This window comes from Coloeus monedula, assembly GCF_965178545.1.
Source record: "Coloeus monedula genome assembly, chromosome: 3".
Classification (NCBI taxonomy): domain Eukaryota; kingdom Metazoa; phylum Chordata; class Aves; order Passeriformes; family Corvidae; genus Coloeus; species Coloeus monedula.
The window spans coordinates 1369894-1396033 of NC_138783.1; the positions used below are offsets into that span (position 1 = coordinate 1369894).

Here is a 26140-nt window from a genome sequence, read left to right on the forward strand (position 1 = left end):
GGATGAAGAGAGGTAAAATGGGAGGTGGAAGTCTGGAAGGAAGATAACAAACTAAAGTTGCAAAAAGCTAAATGAGGTAATTTGTGCCATTTATAAAACTTGTGTGCTGTTGCAGAAGCTTTAGGAGGACTTTTTGATTCTGCTGAAGCTCTTCAGATCTTCACTTTTATGTTCTTTTTCATAATCTCTTTATCTTTTGATTTACCAACACCAAAAGGATCCTACCAAGCTGTTTGAAACCATGAAGAAAGAAGTTGCTCTGTTTATTGACCTCTACTTGAAAGCTGGAAACCGTACTTGGATTTCTCAGATGTTTTCCTCGTTTCACATCCTATGCTATTATAAACATTTGTCTTTCAAGCATGGGACAGGCTGACAGCTGAAGAATTACCAGCCTGGAGCAAGTCCTCAGAGTCCACCTGGTTCCTTCTCTCCATGGCAGGACCCTGGAAGTGTCCAAGGTCCATCCCAGCATGGTTTGGGTTGGAAGGCACCTTAGAGTTCATCCAGTGCCACCCCCTGCCACGGGCAGGGACACCTTCCACCATCCCAGGCTGCTCCAAGCCCTGTCCAGCCTGGCCTTGGACACTGCCAGGGATCCAGGGGCAGCCACAGCTTCTCTGGGCACCCTGTGCCAGGGCCTGCCCACCCTCCCAGGGAACAATTCCTTCCCAATATCCCATCTATCCCTGCCCTCTGTCAGTGGGAAGCCATTCCCTGTGTCCTGTCCCTCCATGCCTTGTCCTAAGTCCCTCTCCAGCTCTCTTTGGAGTGTTTTCCCCAATATTAATTATTTTACACCTGTCACAGGTGGATTTTGTTGGTTGTTGTTTTGCTTATTCACCAACTTTGTGCAGGTGTTTTTTCCCCTTATATTCCTTGTGCTCTCTCTGGCCTGGCTGGTGTTATTAACACATTTAACTGGCAGGTTTCCTATTTTCCCACTCACTTTTCATTATTAATCCATATGTCAAACAATTTTGATGGGTTTGGTTTTCTTCCATAAGTTAATAGAGATGTGGTGCTGCCCTGGATTAATACAGAATTTATGGAGTGTCCTCCCCGAGCCAAGGGATCGCTGATATCACAGCACCAGCACAAATCAGCTGCAGCAGGAGACAGACAGAACACCCTGTCCAGGACACCAAGCCCAGGTCAGCTCAGGCAAGGAGCCTTTTCCCCCATTTAAACCAGCAGGGAGCTGATATCTTTTCATGGAAGTGCCCAGTGATAGCAGCAGCAGCGTCTGGAACATTTGGTGGCCGGATCCCATGGGAATGGATGAGGATGCTGCAGAGGGCAGATTCATCAGTTTGGAGTTTAACTCTTCTCCCCTTATTTTGCCTCTCATTCCTTTATCCCCTGCCAAAGATTAATTTAAGTACATTCTCATTGCACTCAGTTTTTTTTCTGCCAGACTGTCTGTGCTCAATTCTTAGTTAATTTTCCGGAGTATCTGCAGCTTCTTGGACAGGGAGAAAAACTCTTCTGATCTAGAAGTCTTGCATTGAATCATAAAGCTCCGTTTTGTGTAATTTTCTGGCAGATGTAACCCCCTGTGGGAATTGTGTTTGTGGTTTGGATCCTTGGGTCTAAGACAGCCCTTTCCTATAAATCATTAGGAGAGGATACAGAAGCTCTGGCTCTGACTGACAGCTCAGCCCCTCTCTCATTGCTCCACTCTGGTTTATTTACTTTTTTCTTTAAGATTAAGGGGAGAACTGCCTGCATAAACAAAACATCAAGAGTGAATTAGCTTCAGCTGTTCTCAGTTTCTAATTTATCCCCTGTTAGCAGACAAATGAGCACATGCTGACTCCATGCTCTTCCTCCACCACACTCTTCATTCCCAGTGTCACTTCCAATAAAGGGAGGTCCTTGGCACCACTGAGAGCACAGTGCCCAGAATGAATCCAGCACCTCTGAGTGCCCAAATTCAGGTGGAAAATATATTTTTATCTCATATATATTAACTTGCTCTTGTTGTAATTGCAAATATGGAACAAAAAGATGCCATTCCAGGTGAGAGGAGACAGAAGCAGCAGGATCTGAAGTGCAGAAGAGGAGTAGAGAAAGCATAAAATAGCAATTATTGAATAATTCTGTGTCAGAAAGTCTCTGGGTAGTAAGTACCAGGATAATTTGGTTTGGAAGGTTGTGGTTTCCAGAAGGATTTGCCTCATGGATTTCTGGGCAGGGAGTGAGGCTGGCTGGGCTGGCATTTCCCCTGTTGAAGGTGGGTGTGATGTTGCCCTTTTTCCAATCACCAGGGACATTCCCCATCTCCGTGACCGTTCGGGGATGACAGGGTGGCAGTGACACCAGCCAGCTCCCCTGGCGCCCTCAGGCCCCAGGCCCATCTCATCTGGCACCATGGACTTGTGTATGTGCACATTGTTTAAGTGGTCTGTAGTTCATCCATCCTTTGTCAACAGTTGTACTTCACTCTCCAGACTCTGCTCTCACCGACCCAAGGACAGCTTTCCACAGGATCCCACTGATCCTCTGAATAAGCCAAAGTCTGTTGAACTGGAAATTCGCATATTCCTCATTTTTGTTCCTCTCTCTCTTTCCATCGTCGCATGGCATTCCTTCTTTTTCCCAGAGCCAGTCCTATAGTATTGCCTACATCATCAAATAACTTCATTCCCCTGCTTCTCCTCCAGATTCTCCTCCAGATCCATGGCATCTGTTCAGCCTGCACATGCCACCACTCTGGGACATTCAAGTGTGACAGGAGTTGCACTCCTGACCCACAAGAAAGCACCGGTGTTGGCACATTTGTCTCTGGATTACTTGGAGTCATTGGATTTCCTGCTCCCTACAGTGTCGATCTTCTGCCCTTTGAACTCTTGAGACATCCAGTAATGTGGGTGGTGAAGTTCCATGGGAGAGGAGGGCAGGGAAAGCATCCAAGACAGGCAGGGAAGGTGAGGTGGGTGGAGAAGGTACACATGAAACTGCACGAGAGATGGATAGTCTGAGGGTTGCTCTGATCCAGACTTGGATGAGCATTTTAGTCATGTGGAAAAATGCAGGTTTGGGTGAAGTAGAGGGAGGACGTGGTGGAGCTTGGCCAGAAAATTGCTGCTGACAGGAAAAGCTCTCTGGGGCTATTTAAAGATGCAGGTTTGGCTCCCCTGTTTTTCACTGTTTTGTGGTGTTAATTTGTTTTGCTGTTGATGCCTGACTGATGTCTCGCAACACCTACTCCGGAGAGCCTTGAATTAATTCCTAGTAGGATGTTTCACAGAATCCCAGACTGGTTTGAGCTGGAAGGGACCTTAAAGCCATCCAGTGCCACCCCCTGCCACATGCAGGGACACCTTCCACTATCCCAGGTTGCTCTGAGCCCTGTCCAACCTGGCCTTGGACACTTCCAGGGATCCAGGGGCAGCCACAGCTGCTCTGGGCACCCTGTGCCAGGGCCTGCCCATCCTCCCAGGGAACAATTCCTTCCCAGTATCCCATCTATCCATGCCCTATGGCAATGGGAAGCCATTCCCTCTGTCCTGTCCCTCCATGCCTTGTCCTAAGTCCCTCTCCAGCTCTCCTGGAGCCCCTTTAGGCACTGGAAGGGGCTCTGAGCTCTCCCTGGAGCCTTCTCCAGCTCTCCCAGTCTGGCTCCAGAGCAGAGGGGCTCCAGCCCTGGAGCAGCTCCGGGGCCTCCTCTGGACTCTCTCCAGCAGCTCCACACCCTTGTGCTGTTGCTTATCATAGATGGGTGATATTGGGATATACTTCCAATAAATGTCGAGGCTGACATGTGTTGATCTTGTCCCATCAAATAATGTCATCTTTCCAGTTGTGTATTTTCCTTGAGGGTTCTCTAGATGTGGGAAGCTCCAGCTTCTCCACTGAATTTTTGGGAGTTTTTTTCCTTCCTTCCTGAGAAACCTATCCAGCAGCAGAGCACAGAAGACCACGGAAGGCAGATTGGTGCTTGCCATGTTCAGTTCATTTGCTGGAAGTACCTGGTGGCCGTTTAGGGAAAGGGATGAATGCGGCAACCTCTGTCAAGCCCGAAAGGAAACACGATTAAGGCAGAATTGACAACTTCTATTTCTCCAGCCATCATTTGTCATCATGCTTTGGTGAACAACATCAAGAGGAAAATACTTTGTTGTGATGTGGATAGAGATATTATTTATTTGTACTGGCACAAAGTGGCTTCAGCTGCCTGAAAACACAGCGAGATGAATCAGGCCTGTTGTTTAACTCCTTCCCAGCCGGCTCTTCCCAAGGATTATGCAATTAAATTTTTTATTAAATTGAAAATTTAATTGGATTTATTAGCTCTAGGGGGGTGGATAAACAAAGTTTATTGGTCCTGCATGGGAAACACAGGGTGATGTACAGTGAAATGAGGGGCTCATGGATTGCACAGTCCGCTGCCCATCACTGCACTGATGCTCTTCTAAAAACCCATCAGGAATTCCATACAAACTCTGAATTCAAACCATTAAAAAAAAAAAAAAGCAGAATTCTAAAAACCAAGAAAAACTCCAAACCTCTCATTTTGTCTTCACATGGATCCTTTTTGCATGAAGGAAGCTGGTGGCTTCTTCTTGAATTATCTGGCTCTATGGAGCAGGGAATAAAGACTTAAAGCAGCATCTGCTACCTATTAACATTTTTCCCATTGTGATATCACTGAATTAGTCCAAAGGAATTTTTTTTTGAGAAATCACAATCTTTTAGGAGACATCCCTTCCGGAATCTGCTCCATGTCTTTGTTCTGGGAAAACTCACATTTCTGGCCTGTGCTTATCCCAGAAAAGCACCAGGTGAAATCTGGTTTGGGTTTGGCTTTGGCTTTTGCCGGTGTTTCCGAGCAGTTCCCTCTCTCCATCTCCAAGGTCACGTGCCTCAAAGATGGAGCTGCAGGACATGGATGTCTTACATGAATGAGAATAATCTCACAGATGGGGGAAGGCTGGGAATGAGATAAAAATTACGGTATTAGGTTTTTTTTCTTAATTCTGAAGGACGACAGAACTTCATTATCCAATCTGCTTAAAATTGAACGACCTAATGAAATTTCACACCCACTAAATTTAATCATGGATTACTCATGTGGGATTTGAATCAGATAAAAAGGCTGCTTCAGATATTTGGTAGCAATTGCATAAGGTAATAAAAAATCTGCAGTGTTCTTTGTCCTTTTCAGCAAATGTGAATTGCTTGACCTACTTTTCCTTTCTTTACTTTTTCCCCTTTTTTTCTTTTTTTGGGTATTCATGATCCCGACTTCCTCCTGGGCATCACTGAACAGTTGGTCCCACGCTCATCTACAAACCAGTGGATCTCAGGAATGCTTCCTCCTGGGTGTTGGGGATGCAGGTGGATTATTGCTTTTGCTGCAGCAGTTTGAGGCTGGGAAAAGAAAGAAATATTTTACAATCAATGTCTTAGCTCGTGTATTAAAAGGCCAGGCTGATAAGAGGATCTTGTTTGGGGCAGGTGAGGGTGGATGGTGATTAAGGTTCTGCTCGGGGCTTTGGTTGTGGCTGCTGAATGAGCTTCTGCAGATCACTTTGCCCCTCCAAACCTTCCCTGCATGGATTTTACCCCTCCAGACCTGGCCTGTATGGATTTAAGTGGTGTTTGACTCACAGGGATGTTCTGAGCCCCCCCAGAACTGGCAGGGCCTGTAGGAACCTTGACACTAACACAGGCTCTGTGCTTACAACCTGTGTTTTTCCCCTCCTTCACCTGTGTTCCTGCAGAGCCAGCCAAAGGGTATGGAGGGTTCTGGAAATAGCAGCTCTCCTGTATTTTTAGTGGGACCTTGGCATTTGGGGCTATTCCTCAGCATCTACTTCAGGCAGCACCCCAAGCACAGAGCAAACCCAGGCCTTGCCCTGGAGCCTCAGAGAAGTGGAGCCTGGAATCACTTTTGGGAAGTGTACAGTCAAAGGAGCCTTTGGAAGAGATGTTGGATATTTAGGAGGACTTCTGCATTTTCCTACTGGGAAATGGAGCACACAAAGTTGCTTTTTGGTGTGCTCTGAGAGAGCAGCACAAGCAAGGCTGGGGTGCTGGGGGAACCAAGGAGTTGGTGCCTCACTGTGGAGAAAGGGAGGCTGAATGAGGATTAGGTGATGGAGAACCTTGAAATAAAGCACAAATCCATTATTTTTGGTAGAGGAAAGAGAGTCAAGTTGGGTGAAGGGAGAAGGGCATGTGCTAAGGAAATGATCTTTCCAGCAGTACTTGGAGTACACAGTGGTGGAATAGCAAAGCTTTAGTCAAGGCTGAAGGAAAAGCTCTTGTGATAGTGGAGATGTGAGAGGCTCTGGCTCCTGGATGGATGGGGAAGGCTGTGTTTAGGATGTTACACACGAAGAGTTTGCAATCTCCCACCAGCAGTTGAAGACAGGGATGAAGTTGTAGGTGCAAGGGACAGGGAAGATGCTGGAAGTTGATGGAGAAGTAACAAGAGCTTGTGGAGAAAACTCCTGTACTCCTCCTCTCTGAGAGCTTCAGCTGATGGATTGGCATCCCTGATGTCCATGGGGAGATGGACACAAGCTGAAGTATTGTTTGGACAGGATGGGTCAGGTCTGTAGGAGACACCACTTGAGTTTTCTGTTAGGGAGTAAAGAGCTTTAAATTCCCCTTCAGGAAAAGCTGAAGTTGGAGAAACCACTTCTTGATTTGGAGCCTGACTGTCCAGAGTACAAAAAGTCAGTGGAGGAATGGCTGAAGAAGGAGAGAGAAACAGCCTCTGTTGTCAGATCTTTCCTGCTTTTGGCAGAATGGTTATTCCGAAGCTTGCGCAGTCCCTGCTGGGTGTCCACTGGGTGCCCTTCATCCTCAAAGAAACCCTAGGAAAAAAGCAGCTTCAGACATATAAAAGGATCCATTAACAAACTGAACAGCAGCTTCAAATGTCTTATCAAGGAGTAGGAAATCTCATCACAGCTGGATTACCCACGAGCTTCAGGATTCTTTAAGGTCAAAAAGTAGCTAAGTTGTAGGGAACAGTGGGAAACAAGGGCACTGAGGCCTCCTCTGGAGGCTGCTGGGTTTGGCTCCTGTCTTCCACATGTGGCCCACAACATTTTTGTTCCTATAATCCCTTCCCATGACCACTTTGCAGGCTTAGAGGGTTTTTTTACCGGTCTTTGCACACAGAATTAAGGGAGTTTTCTGTCTGAAAGGTGTTCTGTGGTCTTTGCAAACACTGTGGTGTTCCCAGGTGGTGGTGAGAGCTTTTACCACAATTCTTCATCACCCTGCAGGACGATGCTAGGGCTATTTTTAATGGAAATCTGTAATTTTTGTTGGCATCTATATGTACACATCTGGGAATGGTGGCCATGGTGGGCAGGAAGGGTTTCTGGCCATATTTGTCCAGGGATGCACATGTCCTGCTGCAGCAACTGTGATTAGGTGACTTCCACCACACTGTCAGGGATCTGGGATGACCAGAGCATGTCCAGGGAAGGGAATGAAGCTGGGGAAGGGGCTGGAGCCCCAGGAGCTGCTGAGGGAGCTGGGAAAGGGGCTCAGCCTGGAGAAAAGGAGGCTCAGGGGGGACCTTGTGGCTCTGCACAAGTCCCTGACAGGAGGGGCAGCAGGGGAGCTCTTCCCTCTGCTTGGGAGACACCCCTGCCTGTCTTCACTTGTGCTGCACTTTTAAAGCCCTGAATTTATTGTTTAGTATAAAAACAAAATACAAGGCTGTCTCTGCCTGCATGGAATGCAAATTCTCTGTACGTGTGATGTGCCAAGGGTGTTCCTCTGCTGAGGCACCCTCGGAGCTGCTGCTCGGAGGGTCAGCACACTGGGAAGTGGCAGAGGGTGGGGTGTCCATGCTCATTAGGAATCTTTCAGAGTCATAAAATCACAGGACAGATTGGGCTGCAAGGGATCTTTAAAGGTCATCTCATCCAAGCATCCCACCATGGGCGGTGACACCTTCCACTATCCCAGCTTGCTCCAAGCCCCGTCCAACCTGGCCTTGGGCACTTCCGTGACCAGAGCCTGAAAAAATGTGGCAAGTGGTGGAAGGAGGAACAGCAGGAGCTGTGGAAAAGGAGAAAGTCTGGTCTGCTGGAGGGGAAAGGAGGAAGCAGCAGCGACACTTTGAATGGGTGTTTTGAAATATGCTTGGAGTTAATTTTATCCAGAAGCCTTTGACATGAATTTAGATTTGAAATCAGCGTTTGCTCATTACAGAGCGACTGATGAATGCCAAATCAGGTCATTACTCTTGGAGTGGGTTTTTATCTTCTCCCATTATCTGGGGTTGCTCAGATCCTCTTCATTCATAGTTGTCTTTTCTGGATATAATTGGGTTTAAGCAACTAAGATACTAAATGAAGTGTTGATAATGAGAAGGATTGTTCATCTCTCCGAAGATGGTTGGGTTTTTTTCCTTTCTCTCACTCCTGGTGTGCTGAGGGCTGCTCAACAGTAGTTGTTCTAAGCTCCATGCATTCAGATGTGTTCCATCACTGTCAGGATGTATGTGCTGACCCTACCCTCTCTGCTGCAGCACACGATCTGTGGGAATTTGCCTGCAGAGCTGAAGTTCCTGTGTCTCCATTCCTGAAGGCTGTTCCGACAGCTCAACGAGTGCTCGGTGGGAGAATAACAAAATGACCTTAATACCTTTGAAAACTGAACTACCTTGTTTAACTCAATAACACTGAGAGGAAATTGGTTTCCCTTCCTAAAAATGTCTCCTCTCCTGGAGGAAGGGATGAGGTTTCCATTTATCAGAGCAGTGGAGATCAACAGGAAAATGTTACTGAGTTCCTGCGGCGCTTTTAATAGAATAAGGAGGCAGTGCCCTTCAGCTGTTCCTTAGCCAAACAAAATGTTTGGTGAGCCTTGCTAATCTATCCTGGCAGGACCAGAGCCACCTAACAGCAGGAAATGTCACCATGGCCAACTGCTAAAATAATATTATAATTGTGTGATTTGTATTCCTGTGGGAGAATCCAATCATGTGCTCCAGCAGCCCAGATCCCTCCATGTCCCAGGCTGATCCCCCAGCATGGGCAGCAGGGGAGGGGGATTCTGCCCCTCTGCCCCTGTGCTCAGCTGAGACTCCACCTGCAGAGCTGCCCCAGCCCTGGGGCCAGCAGCACAAGGACCTGGAGCTGCTGGAGAGAGTCCAGAGGAGGCCCTGGAGCTGCTCCAGGGCTGGAGCCCCTCTGCTCTGGAGCCAGGCTTGGAGAGCTGGGGATGCTCAGCTGGAGAGGAGAAGGCTCCAGGGAGAGCTCAGAGCCCCTTGCAGGGCCTAGAGGGGCTCCAGGAGAGCTGGAGAGGGACTGGGGACAAGGGCTGGAGGCACAGGACACAGGGAATGGCTTTACGTATATATAAACCCGTTGTACTGCTGCATCCCCACTGAACATGACAATGTCACTGTGTATTTTTTCTCTCCAGCACACAAAGCTGAACCTCTGAGTTTGCAGGCTTCAGTATTTTCCCACATCTAAATCAATTTTGGACATGCCAAGCCTCGTGCTCCCACACTGTATCTTTACACTAAATATCCTACTCCCACATCTTGTCATTTTTAAAAACGGGAGCACGGCCCAACAGGTCCTGGAGGGTTTTCCCTCTCTTTACACAGAGCTTTTGATTCCTGGATCTGTTTGAAAGTGTCTGAGGGCTTTCAAGATAAAATGCAGTTGTCTCCTTTTCACTCCTCTCTGGTAGGCAGAGTAAATGCCTTTGTTTCCGGGCATAGCTGAACTGCTGCCATTCCATTTGAAAATCCCATTAATCTCATGCATCCAACGATAACATAAAAAAGTAGTACAGTATATGGTTGGTTTTCCACTGGTGTCCTATTATTCAGTGAACACTCATGGCTCTGTGGGAGCAGGGCTTTGGGGGGACTTCACAGGGAACTGGAGGGAAATTTCCCATCCTGCGGGGATGTCCCTTTTTTACTCCTAAATCATCTCCAGTTTCCTACTCCTGCAGGAACTCCTGGCAGGAAGATGGGACTGCTGACATGCCTTTGAGTCTTTATCCCCAGGTATAAAATCCCAACATCCCCGATTGGTTTGGAATGGGAGGGACTTAAAGCTCGTCCCATTCCACCCCCTGCCATAGGCAGGGACACCTTCCACCATCCCAGGTGGCTCCAAGCCCTGTCCAACTTGGCCTTGGACACTTGCAAGCATGGGGAAGCCACAGCTTCTCTGGGCACCCTGTGCCAGGGCCTCTCCACTCTCCCAGGGAACAATTCCTTCCCAATATCCCATGTAAACCCACCGTCATTCAGTTGAAAGTCATTGCCTTTGTCCTTTTACTTCACCCCCTTGTACTTATCTCCAGATTCTTCCCAGCACACAAAGAGAAGGAGCTGGATGCCACCGGATTCTTCACATTTTCACCCATAAGAAATTCAGCTGAATGGTCATGAGGAATATTTGTACTTCAGCAAGAGCAGCTTTGAACTGGGAATAAATTTAACCATTAAATGAACTACTAAACTCCTCTTAAAACATAGGAAGGTTTCTTTGCACTGTGTGGCACCCCCACCTTTTTTTCCCCCAGATAAATTGATGTTCCCCATTCTGTGGCGATTTAACTCTCTTTGTCTTCATCTTGAACACTCCCCTAACTGTATTAATCACATATTTCCATCAGAAGAGATTTTTCAAAGTCTTTAAGCATATTTTGCACAGGTTGGAAGGCTCAGTGAGCTGCCAGCTCCCTCTTGTTACTCTTCAGATTTGTAATTCCCCAAAGATAAAGCAGCATTAGGAACAGTCCCCAGTTTTCTCTGGAAAGTAATTTCTGATTTCCATATTAATCAAAAATAGCTTTACCTTCGTCCTGCCCTAATCCTAGGAACAACACAGGAAGAAGATTACATTCTGTAGATGTCAGAAAAGCAATTAAAATTTGCACAGAGGAATCGAAGGAGGAAGGAATCTCACCTCTTTATTTTGTGAGCTGAGCAGGGAAAGACCCTGACCTCAAACTGTTTGTTTCTTATTGGCTCCTTTTCTTTTGAAGTGCCTGCTAGAATCGTCTTTAATATCGCAAGATTAAAATACTGGGGTTTCAGTAGGCTGAGAGGGTTATAGTGATGAGAAGAGACATTTAAGGAGGGTGAGGATTGGCTGTGAAGAGCCTGGAATTTGCAGTTGGGGAGGTGAGTGACTATTAATAGCTCTGTCTGTAGAGATGGATATTCCTTGATCCTCATGGACTTGAGTGTGTGTCCCTAGGGAGAGCCTGCAGCTCCCAGCCTGGAATAAAGGGAGGCCAGGAGAGAGGGGGCAGGTGAGGCAGTGCCTGCTGTGCTGGGTGGCTCTGCTGTAGAGGTGTGGAACTGCAGGAATTTGGGAGGTTAGGGAGTGGTCTGAGAAGCAAAATCTGTCATAGCTGACAGGAGGATCATGGGGAGTAGTGGGGAAAAATGTGCTGGGGGTGGCTTTTGGGTTTTGACTTGGTGACCTGTCATGTGTCACCTGTCTGGGTGTAGCCAGGGTATTCTGGGGGTGAATCAGAGGTGGGAAGGGAGGTGGGATGTGCACAGAGGGCTGTTTACCTTGGCTTTTTGGGATGGGATCGTACCAGAAAAAGGGTTAGGTGTTGGGAAGAAGAGAAAGACACAACAGAATGGAATGGGATGGGATGGGATGGGATGGGATGGGATGGGATGGGATGGGATGGAAAAGTCTGTGGAAGCCCTGTGGAAGCTGTCCATGTGGAAAGGGCAAAGGGGCACATAAGTAGATGCTGCTGGGGTATGGGCTCCGTGTGTGTGGGATGGATTTCTCAGGATCCCGCTGTTGCTCTCACCTTTGCGGAGAGGGGAGTTTTCCAGAGCTGTTCTCCTAAACATTTTATTCTCCAGTTCTTCAGGTTCCTGCAGGGCAAACACTGAAGCTGCAGATACCAATTTATACTGACTGAACCTTTGAATTGAACCCAGTTTGCAGCTGGACTGATTGTTGTAGATCCCTTCCAACTGAACAATTCCACTCTAATCTCTTCTATTCCTTCCATTCCATTCTTTCCTTTTAGTGGGCACATCTAAGTGTTCTCTGGAATGTGTGACATCATACCCACAATAATTCTCTTCCTGAAATGCTTCTGCTGTTAAATAAACCCATTCTGGAAATTCCTTTCCTTCACTTGGCTGATAACCCTGGACCAGTCCAAGGCACGGTGATCAAACTCTTGTTTTGGATCCCAAAGGCCTGTATTTATTGGAACAAATTTCTCCAGCAACTTGCCACGTGCCTGGTGACAGTTCTGAACTTTTTCTCCTGCTTTCTCCATGCACTACAACTCACAGGAATATGATCATGGAATGGCTTTAATTATATGGGATATTGGGAAGGAATTCTTGCCTGTGAGGCTGGAGAGGCCCTGGCACAGGGTGCCCAGAGAAGCTGTGGCTGCCCCTGGATCCCTGGCAGTGTCCAAGGCCAGGCTGGACAGGGCTTGGAGCAGCCTGGGCTAGTGGAAGGTGTCCCTGTCCATGTCTGGGGGTTGGAATGAGATGATTCTAAGGTCCCTTCCAGCCCAAACCAGTCTGGAATTTTATACGAAATCTTCTGCTATAAAACTTTGCTTCCTATTTTATGGCATTAAAAGCATTTTTAGTTGTGACTTACAGCCTGTAAGAGCCCTTTATAATGCTATTTTAGATTAACCTGTGTTGGTTTATTTTTGATAGGGAGAAAAACCTGCTGCAAAAAGAGATGATTGTCTTCATGCATTTTTAAACTTACTCAGCCAGAGTTGTGATGGTGACAAACTGGCCTCAGGTCATTTCTTCTCCTTGACATTTGCAAGTCAGACACATTTTCCAAGCTGTGGCTGCCCCTGGATCCCTGGAAGTGTCCAGGGCCAGGTTGGACGGGGCTTGGAGCAACCTGGGATAGTGGAAGGTGTCCCTGCCCACTCCAGGGAGGTGGAATTGGATGAGCTTTAAGGTCCCTTCCAGCCCAAACCATCTGTGATTCTGTGATGCTTTGAACTCAAATACATTTCCTGAAATGCTTCCAGCATAAATTTAGAAAATTCTAGACTCCTAATAGAGTTCTCATTAATTTGTTTTACTGGAAATTAAATGCTAAAAGTGAGTCTTTCAATTGCTGTTATATTTCTCAATTTCTTTGCTGTTGGTCCTGTCATTTTTGAAAAGGATTGGGGCAGAAAGCCCAGTTCTTGATGGCAGTGCTGGGGCACTGCTTGACTTCAGCTGGATTTTAGATCTAAGATCTCATTTTATTTTTTTCAAGGACAGCAGCTTAGATTTGAGCTGTGGGTGACCTGGGGAAGCAGGGGGTGGGCGCTACCCCTTAGAATTCCACGTAGGAAATGAAGCTGATGTTCAATCATGACTTCCCTCAATTTATTGCAGTGAGGACAGGGACTGGGATAAATTAATTGTAATGCATTGATTTTGTCCTGGAGATCTGCAGAAGTTCATTAGCATTGAGCAGGAGCACTGCCTGACCAGCTGCCTGGTGGTTATTTGACCAAAATGAGTCACTTTGTGCCAGCAAGGACACCCGAGATGTCACCGTGCACCGAGGACTGCGTTTGATGTTTGCCAGGTGACCTGGACCTGGCACTTGCCTGTGTTTAAAAGAAGGAGCAAAATCTTTGGAAGTGTTTCCTGAGGCTGCTCCATTTCCCATCAGTCTGTGAAAACCACATTCCTATAGGAAATTGCTGATTTATTTAGGCCATGGAAAAGCTTCCTCAGAGCCTCCTTTGCCATCACAGGCAGGGAGAGCTTCCACTATCCCAGCTTGCTCCAAGCCCTGTCCAGCCTGGCCTTGGACACTGCCAGGGATGGGCAGCCAGAGCTTCTCCAGGCAGTGTAATGTGTGAATCCATAAAGAGCTTAGAGAGATGAGGAATTGTCTCCATGTTTTATAGTGCTAAGGCTTTAGAATAATTTAAAAGCAATCTTCACACAGAGCTTTTAAAATAACCCTCTCCAATAAAATAAATGTAGTTTATGCTTGCCCTGCTTGGAAGTAGACCAGGACTTTGTGGATGATGGGAGGTCTCCCATGTGCTGAGATGGAGTGGGAGGCAGAGGAGGATTTCAGGGGCTCTAAAGGGAAAGCAGCACCACTGCCTACGGAAGCGCTGGTGAGGGACTGTGTGCTGCCAGTCATGTTGTGCCAGGGTAAATACAAACTTGGTTTATTTTAGCTATTTTAGTTATTTTTAAATGTAGACGCAACCTCGGCCGATCCTTTATTGCTCAACTGTTCCCGTTAACATTTTTAGGCAGAAGACAAAACCTGCCAGGAGTTTTGGCTCTGTAGAGAAAACAGGGTGTCCAGAGAAGCTGTGGCTGCCCCTGGATGCCTGGCAGTGTCCAAGGCCAGGCTGGACAGGGCTTGAAGCAGCCTGGGACAGTGGAAGGTGTCCCTGACATGGCAGGGGGTTGGAACTGAATGAGCTTTAAAGCCCCCTTCCACCAACCATTCCATGATTCTGTCCATAATCCATAATTATGTGGATATATTGCTATTTTCAGTTTCAGGTGCCTCAAATGATATTTTATGAAGTACATCTGATGCCACGAGTCAATGGCAGTTTTACAGTGTTGGCTTTTTTGGTTGCAATTTTAAAGTCCATCCGTGAGATTCCCCTGGATGCCCCTTCCCTCTCCTTCGCTGCACTCCTCACTTAAATCATCCCTCAGGTTCTGCTGGTCAAACCAAGCCTGCTGATCTGCTGAGTCCCAAACCATAATTAGTCATCTTCTCTTTTGTAGGCTGATTTTTCAAGCCAGCAGCCCCCAGTACAGGAGGGGGGTGATGTGAACCCTCTGATTTTATTTTGCTCGACATCGTGCCTTTGGCTCCTTCAAGTTCTGAGCTTTTCTCTTTTTTCCTCTCCCTTTTCCATCCCAGTCCATTACTCTAATTTGCTGCTCCTGGAGGGAGCTGCTGATCCTTTTTGCTGTTTCCCAGCCACGCTGGATGTGTTATTTTTAAGGCAGCCTCACTACCTGCAGCATGATGACTCAGTTTGGATTTGCCAAATCCCCACGTTTCTGCCGAGAAGTCGGCTCCTGGACTGAATTCCTGAGAGGATTGTTGGGAGCACAGCATGGAATCCCCAGATCCTTGGAGGATGTTAAAGTCACAACTATTCCCTAAACACAACCCAACACTGCCCTTCTAAAATGAGGGGGCAGAGAGTGCCCCAAGGGCCTTTAATTCACCTCATCCCTGGAAATCTCCAATGCCAGGTTGGATGGAGCTTTGAGCAACCTGGTTTTTTAAATCCCTCCAGGGATGGGGACTCCACCACTTCCTTGGGCAGCCCGGAAAATTCTTTCCATGCAGAAATTTTCCATCCTCCTCCCTCGCTCTCCATCTGCCACCCATCCTGAGAGTCACAGGGGTCTCCCAGTTATCCGTGTGAAATAATTGCCCCACACTAATCTTGGAATTTTTTTTTGAACAAGCCTGGCTGCTTCCCTGTGTCAAAAATAAGCAAAAGAGGACCTACCACAAATTTCTCACTTTTTAGTTGCGTGAGCAACCAGGAAGATGCACCTCAACCATAAAATGCAATTTATTTAATTAAGCAATTGCTTTGCTGAGTTGGACCAGCGTAGAAATCCTTGCTTTATAGCAAGCAAATAAAAACTCTGCTAACACATCCCAGGCTGTCACCCCTCAGCTGTGTGGGGTTTATTACATTTGGAGTTTCTTGCAGGCTTTTTGTAAGGAATAAAATATTTACAGGATGGAGGGAAGGGATTTCTATTTGCTTTTTTGGATTTATTTTTTTCTTCCCAAGCTTTCTGAAGCAATGCTCTACCAGAACAGCTGGTGCAAAAACATAACTCCAATTCAAGTATTCCCAGAAATTGGTTGGGTTTGGGGTTTTTTTTAGGAGAGGGATTATAGGGCACGAACATGGTTTATAACACTTCTTTAGGAGTTGAAAAATTCAGTTTATGAACCAGAAGTAGTAAATTCTGCACAGCCCTGTGATTCCAGTGCTGTTCTTCCTCCCTGGGTTTCGGTGAGTTGGGCAGGAGCTGGTGGGATTCTCAAGGGCCAGGTGTAACAGTCAGGGAATCTCATACCAGCTCTTGGCTGGAAAATCAATAACAAAAACCTTGGGATAAGGGATCTTTGTGGGATCACTGTATCCCTGCTGCCTTTCTGACAGAACCTTTGCACTTCCAAGCTGCTGAAATCAGATTTTATTTCCACCAGAGCCGTTTTTTAAACAGCACGGTGGAGTTTTGCCAGTTCAAATATTAGGGATTCTCAGCTTCCCCCAAGCACAATTTGAATCCGATCTCCTGGCCCAAATGCATGTGAGAGACCCATTAAGCCTTTTAACACCCAAACCCTGCTTTTGTTAATATTCTCTGTGTGCTCCATCTGCTGCTGTGTTTGTCCACAGCCAATGGATTTGAGAGCAGTTCACTTCTCTGGTCTGAGGCCAAAATGTCCAAAATACCATATGGACATTTGAAAGTTAATGAGCATTTAAAATTTTCAATATCTAAGGCTCTTGTGATCCCTAAACCTGAGTCTTCCTGAGTTTGGCTTCTTCTGGTAACCCTAAATGTTTTATCATTTTGAATTTTTATCTTTGCAAATGAAAATCACTGCATTCATGCTTTCAAACTGGCCCTTTGGGGCAGTAATTTGATTTGTAACATTGTTTTGACTGTTCTGGAGTTGCTTATTACTAAAATGAGCTGAAATAGGAAATTTGGTGTCCCCAGGAGATGTTGTGTAAGGGTGTGAATCAAGGATGAAGTCAGGAGGATGGTGCCAGTGCCAGAGGAGAATGTGGAGTGTAAAAAGCAGAGATGGGAGCCGGGACAATGCTTGTGCTATAGAGAGACTTAATTAGTCAATTAATTGATTGATTACTGGGGAGTTTCTGTTGTGTTAATCGGTCATGCTCAGGGCACTGCTGGGCACCTTGGCTTTGGCAGCACACCTGGAATACCATTTTAAAGTTGGTTCCAACACTGGCAAATTCAATTCAAGCGTCTTGAATAAGAAAAACTAAAAGCAAGGAGCTTTCTGCCATCACTTCTTCCATCCCAAACCATTCCAGGATTTATTTTGTACCAGCTGTTGCAAACACCAACTTGCCCCAGAAAAAAGGAATTATGATAGATAGAAAACAGGGACAAATTCCCAGTTCCAGGATCTAGGAGGGCATCAGGAATGCAGACTGGAGCAGTTGCCTTTCCTTAGCTGGAAGCACAGAGGTTTTGCATGGACCACACTGTCTGTGACAGAGCAGGAATTACAGCTGGAGCAAAAACCTGGGGCTTGAGCTGATTCTCTTTTTTAGCTCCTGGCTTGGGAGCAGAGCTGAAAAGGATGGATTGAAAATTAGCCAGATGAACAAGTGCATTTTGGACATCACAAAGGGCTGTTTTCTGGGCAGTTATTGTAAATACCCTGCTGTAACCTATAACCTGAGGGCATGGAGAGCGTGGAGTCCTGCCTGCATTTACGTTCCCAGCTGCTCCAGGAAGGGCCTTCACACCCCTCTAGAGCTGCCATAAAAACTCTGTCAGAGCAGATCAGGAGCGTCCAGGTGAGGCTCTCCTCGCCCTCCACAAATCCAGGGAAATGGCAAATTCATGATTGAAAAGCAAAATAATGCATTCCTGGGAGTGTCCAAGGCCAGGCTGGACGGGGCTTGGAGCAAGCTGGGATAGTGGAAGGTGTCCCTGCCCTTGGTGGGGGTGGAACTGGATGAGCTTTAAGGTCCCTCCCAATCCAAACCATCCTGGGATTCTAATACTACATGGTCTGTTTCAAGCTGAGCACTCTTCTGCCATCTTAATTTATTTTAAGACTTTCCAGCTAAATATTTCCGTGGGGATCATTGTTGGATAAGGTTGAGCCACAGTTGAGTGTTTAAGAAAAACTGTGAAAGAGCTTCTTTATCTCAGGCTTCCCCTTTCTGTGGAGCAACAAACCCTTCTATTTTATCAGTAGGGGCTGTTCATATCCTACTTTGGATTCTTCAAATACAGAAGGAAGTAAATCATTGCAAGGAGAATCAATATTGCACACATTAAACCTTTTCCAGAACTTCTTTCCCACAGAGCCTTGTCTGAACACAGGAGAGGATACGACACATGTCTCTGGCCCAGAAGTGATATTGATTGACAGTCTGACAAGTTCTGTCACTCTGGTTTATTTATAGTGTGTGCACTAAGCAATCAACAATCTCTCTAATATTTTTGGACAGTTGCTCCTAGTTTTCAGGATGAGTTTTGCTCATCCAAATGCATCCCATATGCAGACAGCTGCAGTAAGGCCTGGGAGGTTTGTTTTGGACGTAGGTGGGAAGCAAAACTGAGGTGGAATTGAAATAAGAATGGAAATGGGAATGATCTCTTTTGTCCAACAGCTTGCAACTGTATTGAATCTTAGAAACCGGTCTGAAAGCAAGTTTTGTCTGAGCAAGAGAAAATCAGGGCAATGTGAGTCCAAAACAGTGCTTCTGTCATTTTCTTAATATCTTTTTGGGCTCGTAAATTCTCCTAATTCCTGGCATGATGAAGGAGAGAGCTTCCAGCTGACGTATAGTGTCATGCAACCACAAAGTCGTTGCATGGAAGAGCTCAGAATTCTGTGCAAAATCTTTGCTTTTGCAGCTGAATTCCCAAGCAACCAGGACTCTGCAGCTCCTCAGGGCAGGGAGGCCCCACCATCCATCCCCTTGTCTTTGACCTCCAGCTGGGAAAAGCTCCTCCAGGCAGGCAGGACCCCATTGTGTCAACGCTGTGACCCTGTGGAATGGAGACAAACAGGCAGTGCCACGTGTCCAAGCCGTCCTGCCAGACACTGGAGGTTTTCTCTCCATCACCCCATGCCAGAGGCACCTCTGCCACTCCCAGCACTCTCAGCCGTGCTTTCTCAGGAGTCTGTGCAATATAAAGGAAATGGTCATCAAAAGAAAATATTTCCCACCAGATTCCTGTGGGTTTTGTCGGGATTTTGGGGTGGTTGGGTTTGTCCGTGAGGCTGCAGCAGCACGGTTGTGTTATCCATGATGCCTGTGGAGCTCCTGTCCTTGGGATCCAAGCGTTGTGCTTACCATGTAAAATGTGGATAACCCACAAGGAGAATTCCTTAAGGAGTGTGTGCTTTCACACAAATGGAATTCACCACGCTCTGGATCAAGCTGTGATCCTGGGGAGGGAGAGGAAGGAGACAGAAAGAGGTACAAACATCTTCTCAGCAGAGAGGACCTGCACTCGTCCTCATCCTCTGCTCTGCAAGTCCAGAGCTGCCTCCCCTCCTGGGGAGCCTGCCTCCCCCTGTGTAATGTCTTCACAATTCTGGGAATGTGGAGCTGGAGTGATGGGATATTGGGAAGAAATCATTGCCTGTGAAGGTGCTGAGAGCCTGGCACAGGGTGCCCAGAGAAGCTGTGGCTGCCCCTGGATCCCTGGAAGTGTCCAAGGCCGCGTTGGCCGGGGCCTGGAGCAGCCTGGGAAGGTTGGTGTTGCATGGCCCTGGGTAATAAGCAGGATGTGGTTGCTGTTTATGTAAAGGGAAGGACCCTTCAGGTGAAAAAAGAATCACCTGTAAAAGGTCTTCAGGAGTGAGGTTGTCCAAAGTGAGAGCAAATCTTTTATTAAAGCTGTTGCTGTGTCTGGTGATTCCACATTCATTTGACTGCTCCACTCTTGGGCTGATGAGGCTTGAAACAGTAATAAGGGGGTGGCATTTTTTCATGGGAACAAATGTATTTATTACCCTCAGAGCCTTCAGAAATGCTGGATTCTCAACCATCCATTAACTTGCTCTTCAGAACAGTCCCACCCTTGCTTTCAGCTTTTCCTCTATTTTTATATCCATTTAGCATGAGTGGGCTGGAATAGTTTCATGGCAAGGCAGTGAGTGAGTGATGGGGTAGCTGTGGTTATGTGGGATGATCAGTGTGAAATGAAACCTGTTCCAGCTCCTGGGCTCCTGCAGCATCCAGGTGCATTTACCTGGCTGCTTGTCCAAGGAGAGGACTCAGGAGATGTTTGGATAGACCTTGCCATGGAAATGTGTCCATCACACAAACGGATCTGTGTGATGAGGGAAGAAGGGAAGGGTTATCCTGGCTTTCCTGCCCTGAGCTGGCAGAGCAGGATTCACTCAGAGATGTGTTAAACAGTTCCCACTGAGCAGGGAAGGTCTGGCAATGCCCTGTGTAAGAAGCTGCTCAGAGGTCACCTGCCTAACTCCCATGTGCCAAGGGATATTCCCTGGGGACAGCTCCCCAAAAGGCAGGAGGAGATGCATGGCCTAAGCCTGGAGTTCTGCAGCTGTGTGAGGAGCCAAGCAGGCTGGGGAGATCCTTCTGGAATGAGATTGGCTCATGCCATGGGAGGGCAAGCTTTGACAACACCCCTGCTGTGAGTCCTTTCGGAAATGCTGGAGCTCTTCATCTCTGGAGGCTGGTTTCCGATGCAGAATTAGTTCCCAGATGTCCTTCTCAGCTCTTTTCCCTGTGTCCCCTCTCCATCACATAGCCAGGCACATTCTTTCCGGTGTCACTGCTCCCAGCAATCAACGTTCAAGAGCCTTTGCTGCGAGTCTGGCTGGTGGAGGCTTTGGTGGAGCTGTGCCAGGGAGCCTACGTGGTGTCTGCTCTCTCATTTCTCACTTCTGGGGTAATTCCTCAAGTACTAAATCTGCACATTCATTTCCCAACATGTGATTTTCTGCAGGAATAAATTCCCAATCAGTCTAAAGGGAATGGATTTACTGCGGTGTGTAGTTTGAAGGCATGAAGTTTCTCACGTTTTTGTCCTGAGAAGGTGCTTGTAAATCCTATTTTTGAAGAGTTTCTGAGGGCTGGGCAATAAAGAATGAGAAATGCTGGATGGGCTTAAAATAGAACATGAAAGTGTTTTGCAGGGGAAAATGCTTTGGCTCCATCTGGCTGACCCGAGGAGGTGATCGTAAAGCAGAAATGTTCCTGGGGCTGCTGCAGCTCCAAAGCTGTCACTCAGCAGAAACAGAGGGCTGGACAGTGGTTAACAGGGTTTAGAGGGAGAATTGGTAAAATAGAATCACAGAATCAGGTTGGAAAAGCCCTCCAAGACCATCGAGTCCAACCATTCCCCCAGAACTGCCAAAGCCACCACTGACCCATGCCCCCGAGCACCACATCAGCATGGCTTCAGGCGTGGGGACTCACCTCTGCCCTGGGCAGCTGTGCCAGGGCTGGACAGCCCTTTCAGTGGAGGAATTTTCACAATATCCAATCTAAACCTCCCCTGGCCCAGCCTGAGGCCGTTCCCTCTCCTCCTGTCCCCGTTCCCTGGGAGCAGAGCCCGACCCCCCCGGCTGCCCCCTCCTGTCAGGGACTTGTGCAGAGCCACAAGGTCCCCCCTGAGCCTCCTTTGCTCCAGCCTGAGCCCCTTTCCCAGCTCCCTCAGCCTCTCCTGGAGCTCCAGCCCCTTCCCAGCTCTGTTCCCTTCCCTGGACACGCTCCAGCCCTTCAAGGTCCTTCTTTTTGGGAGGGGCCCGAATAATCTCTTGTATTTATCCACCTTGGAGCAATGAATGCCACAAGAGGGACAGTTTTGTGTGGCTGCCTGGCTTTTCCTTCCGGGGTGTGTTGGTGGTTAATGAGCTCTCAATTGCAGCAAGTGTGGAGCTGGAGTCCTTGGCGGTTCAAGGAGTTGAAGTGTGGTTTTATAGTGCTTTGTCCTGCCCTTAGATAAGGGACTTTATCATCTGTCCCTGTAAAAATCCTTGTGACACGGCCACTTTCAGGAGTCTGCACTGCTTGAGACTCGTTAAGAAAAAGAATGAAGGAGAATATTTTGTCTTGCAAATTAATGTCGGCTGCTTGTAGCAATTAAGGCCTTGATCAGATAATGGTCAATGAAACCACTCTTGAAAAAGTGAAATGGCACATGCTGGAATTGAGTGTTGTAAGTGACAATTCCCAGTGGGTGGGAGGCTGAGACATGGACCAAAGCATGGGCCCTGTAGCCAAGGAGAAGCAAACTCTCTTTCAAGGATTTCGAGAGAACCAAGTGCTTCAGAGCCTGAGCACTTGTGGATTGTCATTGGCTGGGTGTTATTAGATGATTTTGATGCAGAAACATTTAAAATGCATGTAAAATTAAAGGTGGCTTTAAAATACCTACTTATGCAGCCCCATGTGCTTTTCCCTTTGCACAGTTATTGTGTGGTGACTTTTAAAGCAGCTCAGTCAGTGCTTCCCAGAGCTGGAGTTCTGCGTGTTTTCCTTGGGGAGGAGATTAAATGAACACTGCCTTTCTTACTCCTATTGATTGTGGAGATGATATTAAATTAAAATAAGCCACAAAATATCTTTGGATATTCTGAGGAATTGAATAAATTTTGTTCAATATTTTTCATCTCATTTTCTTTCCTTCTGCACCACAGCAAAGCCCCAAGCCCCAGCAGAGACAGAGTCCTGTCATGTGCAGATCCATAGAAAGTAAAGGATATTTTCTTTCTCTTCCTGACATTTTCATGTCAAGTGGGTTTGAGCCTCTTGCTGTTATTTTTCATTCAAGGTGACGAGGCAGGACAGACGTGGCAGGAGGGGAGCAGTGTCAGCAGGAGGAACAGCGATTTACAGGAGCTCTCTTAGGTTTTCCAGGGGGAAAATCAGAGCAGGATGCCAGATGCTGCTTTGGTGTTGCCACCTTTGCTGAGCTCATTCCTGGTTGTTGGATCCAGACTTTGCCTTGTACCCAAGGGAATGTAAGACATGGGGACCGTCATGGGCAACCACAGCTTTTGCTTCCATGCGGGAGCTGATTTGGGATTATTTGGGGATGAAGAAGAGCCAACAAAAATATCCTAGAGGCTCAAAACCAGTAGGATATAAAAAATATAGGATTTTGGAGTAGTTTGAGTCAGAAGAGACCTTTAAAAGCCCATCCAGTGCCATCCCCTGCCACATGCAGGGACACCTTCCACTATCCCAGCCTGCTCCAAGTCCTGGAGTCCAACCTGGCCTTGGACACTTCCAGGGATCCAGGGGCAGCCACAGCTTCTCTGGGCACCCTGTGCCAGTGTTTTGTCACCCTCATTGTACAAAATGTCTTCCTCACATCTAATCTAAATCAAGCCTCCTTCAGTTTGAAACCTTTCCCTTTGTCCAATCACAACAGGCCCTGCTAAATAAAAAATGTCTCATGTATTTTTGAACCTGCTGATTTTGAATGCTGGGAATTTCCAGGCATGTTTCTCCTGGCACAAATTGCCCCAGATTCTGCTACTTTCTTATTTTTCACTATGTCCAAAAAAAGGAGCAAACCACATGAATTTTCCTGTACCTTTCCCATCTCTGCTTCCCCTTAAAATAGAAAGGACAAGTTTTCTTGCTGGAGGTCAGCACTTATCAAAGTTTATGAGATCAGAGTGGAAGATAGTGCAGAGCAGGGCTTCTTTTTGCATCCAAAGCTATTAAAGCTTCCTTGATAGAAATCGTATTTATTCGAGCCGAAATGATTCCAAAACCAGCCCTAACTTACCTTCACAACAACAAAAGATACCACGGTAAGGAAGAGTCCTGCCAAGCAGAAACTAAACCCCCAAAAAAGGAGAAAGACTGATTGAGTCCCCAACCCTGGAGGGTTTTAAAATAGGTGTGGATGTGGCACTTGGGGCATGGGTTAGTGGTGGCCTTGGCAGTGCTGGGGAGCAGTCGGACCTAATGGTCCTAAAGGTCTTTTCCAAGTGAAACAACTCTGTGATTCTATAAATACACAGTTGCCTCCATCTGCCTGAAATAAACCCTTCAATATTCGTCTGGATGGAAAATCTTACCCGAAGCCACACTTTTCCTGTGGTTTGATTTATTTCAGGCCCTTTTTTAATGTATAACCCCAATGGTGCAAAGTTCAGTCCGAGTAAAGGAGGGCTTTTTTCCTGAATTTGACAGTGGGTGAGTGCTGGTGGCACCTCAGAGGGCACAGGTGAAACATTTGTGACCACACAGGACTGTGTTTGTCACGGCCGGTGACTAAGGACTGTTAATTAAGGATTATTACTAAAGACTGCAGCAGTTTGTGGGACTCAGGGCTTATCTGGGGGGATTTTCCAGCAGCAGAGATGAGAAGAACTTCCTGGAGCCCCAAGAGACTGTCATCTAGATCCTAATCCTTTGGGAATGAGCAAGGGACTTCCCAACACCATGGCACACACAGAGCCATCATCTGTGCTCATGGCAGGGGGGTGGAATTAGGATGATCTTTGAGGTCCATTCCTATCCCAACCCATCTGGGACTCTACCAAACCAGGTGCCAAGACGGTAAAACCCCATGGAGAAACACAGGTGGGAGAATTTTAGGGAAAATATGCTTCAAGAAGTGAGCTGGAGTTGGTTTAACAGCCCTGGCCAGATTGTCAGGAGGAAATGGGAAGAGTGTGGAGCAGTGAATGTCCTGGAAAAGACATGGTTATCTTCTAATGAAGTGGAGAGAAGGGGTATTTCTGATTTAAGATCCTCATCATTAATGCTCTGCTTGCAATCACTGGATCTGCAAATAACTTCCTGAGGAGCTTCTTGATTGCTGAAAGGCTTTAGATATTCCTGGGTATGATGACAACAGAGTTCCACGTAGCCTGGAAAAAAAAAAAAAATCTGTTAAACTGCTGCTTATCCAACATTAACTACAGCAATTTTTAATTAACCTGATTTAGAAGCCAAATATATCACTGATGAAAATGAGAGGGTAGAACATCCAGTCATTTATTCCAGTACAGTGGTCATGATTGTTGAATTAGATTTATTCAAATGAACCTCAACATTTTGCCACAGAAGTCAGTGGTGCCAGGGTTTGAGAGCAGTGGGATTTGGGGCATGGGAGGGGGGACTGTGCTGTGGCTCTTTGGGTGCTCAGCGGGGGGAGTACCGACCCACGCTCACTTTTATTTAATGAAATAAACTACTTTAAAAGGTGGGTGTAAATCCACTGCTAATTACCTCCTTCCAGCCTTTGCTGGCAGCCAGCAGCCAGTATCAGTGGGGCTTGGCATGGAAACACTCTCCAAGGGTCATTCCATTGGCTCTGCTCTGGGATGAGGGCCAAGGGGACACACAGATAAACCGGGCAGTGACGCACAGCAAAGCCAAATTCTCCACCAGCAAAGCAGGATTAACATGTTCCGTTCGCTCTGCCGGGGCGATTTACTCAGCAGCACCTGAGGAGGATGGAGTTACTCGGGTGTTACTCTTTTCGGGAGGGAAAACTTCCAAGAAATTGAAGGAAACAAAAAGCAAAGTGGTGACCAGTGATAGGACCCGAGGGAACATCTGGAGCTGTGCCAGGGGAGGTTTAGGTTGGGTATCAGGGAAAGGTTCTTCCCCCAGAGGCTGCTGGGCACTGCCCAGGCTCCCCAGGGAACGGGCACGGCCCCGAGGCTGCCAGAGCTCCAGGAGCGTTTGGACAGCGCTGCCAGGGATGCCCAGGGTGGGGTTGTTGGGGGGTCTGTGCAGGGCCAGGGGCTGGACTGGATGATCCCTGTGGGGCCCTTCCTGCTCAGGAGATTGTGTGATTCTGTGGAAAAGGAGCAGACCGAGGTGCAGAGGTTGTGTCTGTGCTCTCCATGGAGGAGAGAGATTTCCAATGAAGTAGGAGTTGGATGCTGGACACCTGCACTGTGTGGGTGCACACAGGCTCTGGGGTGTGCCACGATTTCCAGCCCCCCACTTCCATCACACGATTCCCCTGAACTCCCTCTGACCGCTCCAAGTGAGGCTGGTGGAAACTGAAGATGCTCTGCAACCTTCCCCAAAGTGTCCATTAAACCCTGCGTGGCTCCCAAGGGTCCGAGCACGTTCCTTCCAGGTGGCCTGGCAGGTAATCGGGTGCCTCCTGGGAATGGCACTTGTGCAGTCATGGGTGAATACAGGGCTGGCATGTTTTCCTGCAGGATCCCTGCCTTCCCTTCAGCACGAAACTCTGCTTAATGGAAGTGCTGAGCTCTCCAAAGTGCTGCCATGCAGCCTGGGAAAACCTTTCCAATATCGCTGTACTGGTGGGGTTTTGTACCTGAATTCCATGGTCAGAGTATGGATTTTCCCAGCAGCTGTCTCCAAAGCACAGGAGAATTCATGCATTCTGCATTCTGATCCTTGTTTCCCACAGGAATAAAGGGGAAATACTGATGATGTC

At 47.3% G+C, this 26140-nt stretch overlaps 1 protein-coding gene across 2 annotated transcripts in view; it reads left to right on the forward strand.

Moving 5' to 3' along the window:
• FAM168A (family with sequence similarity 168 member A) overlaps positions 1–26140 on the forward strand; it is a 132751-nt gene that overhangs the window by 90060 nt on the left and 16551 nt on the right. The window lies entirely within an intron of this gene.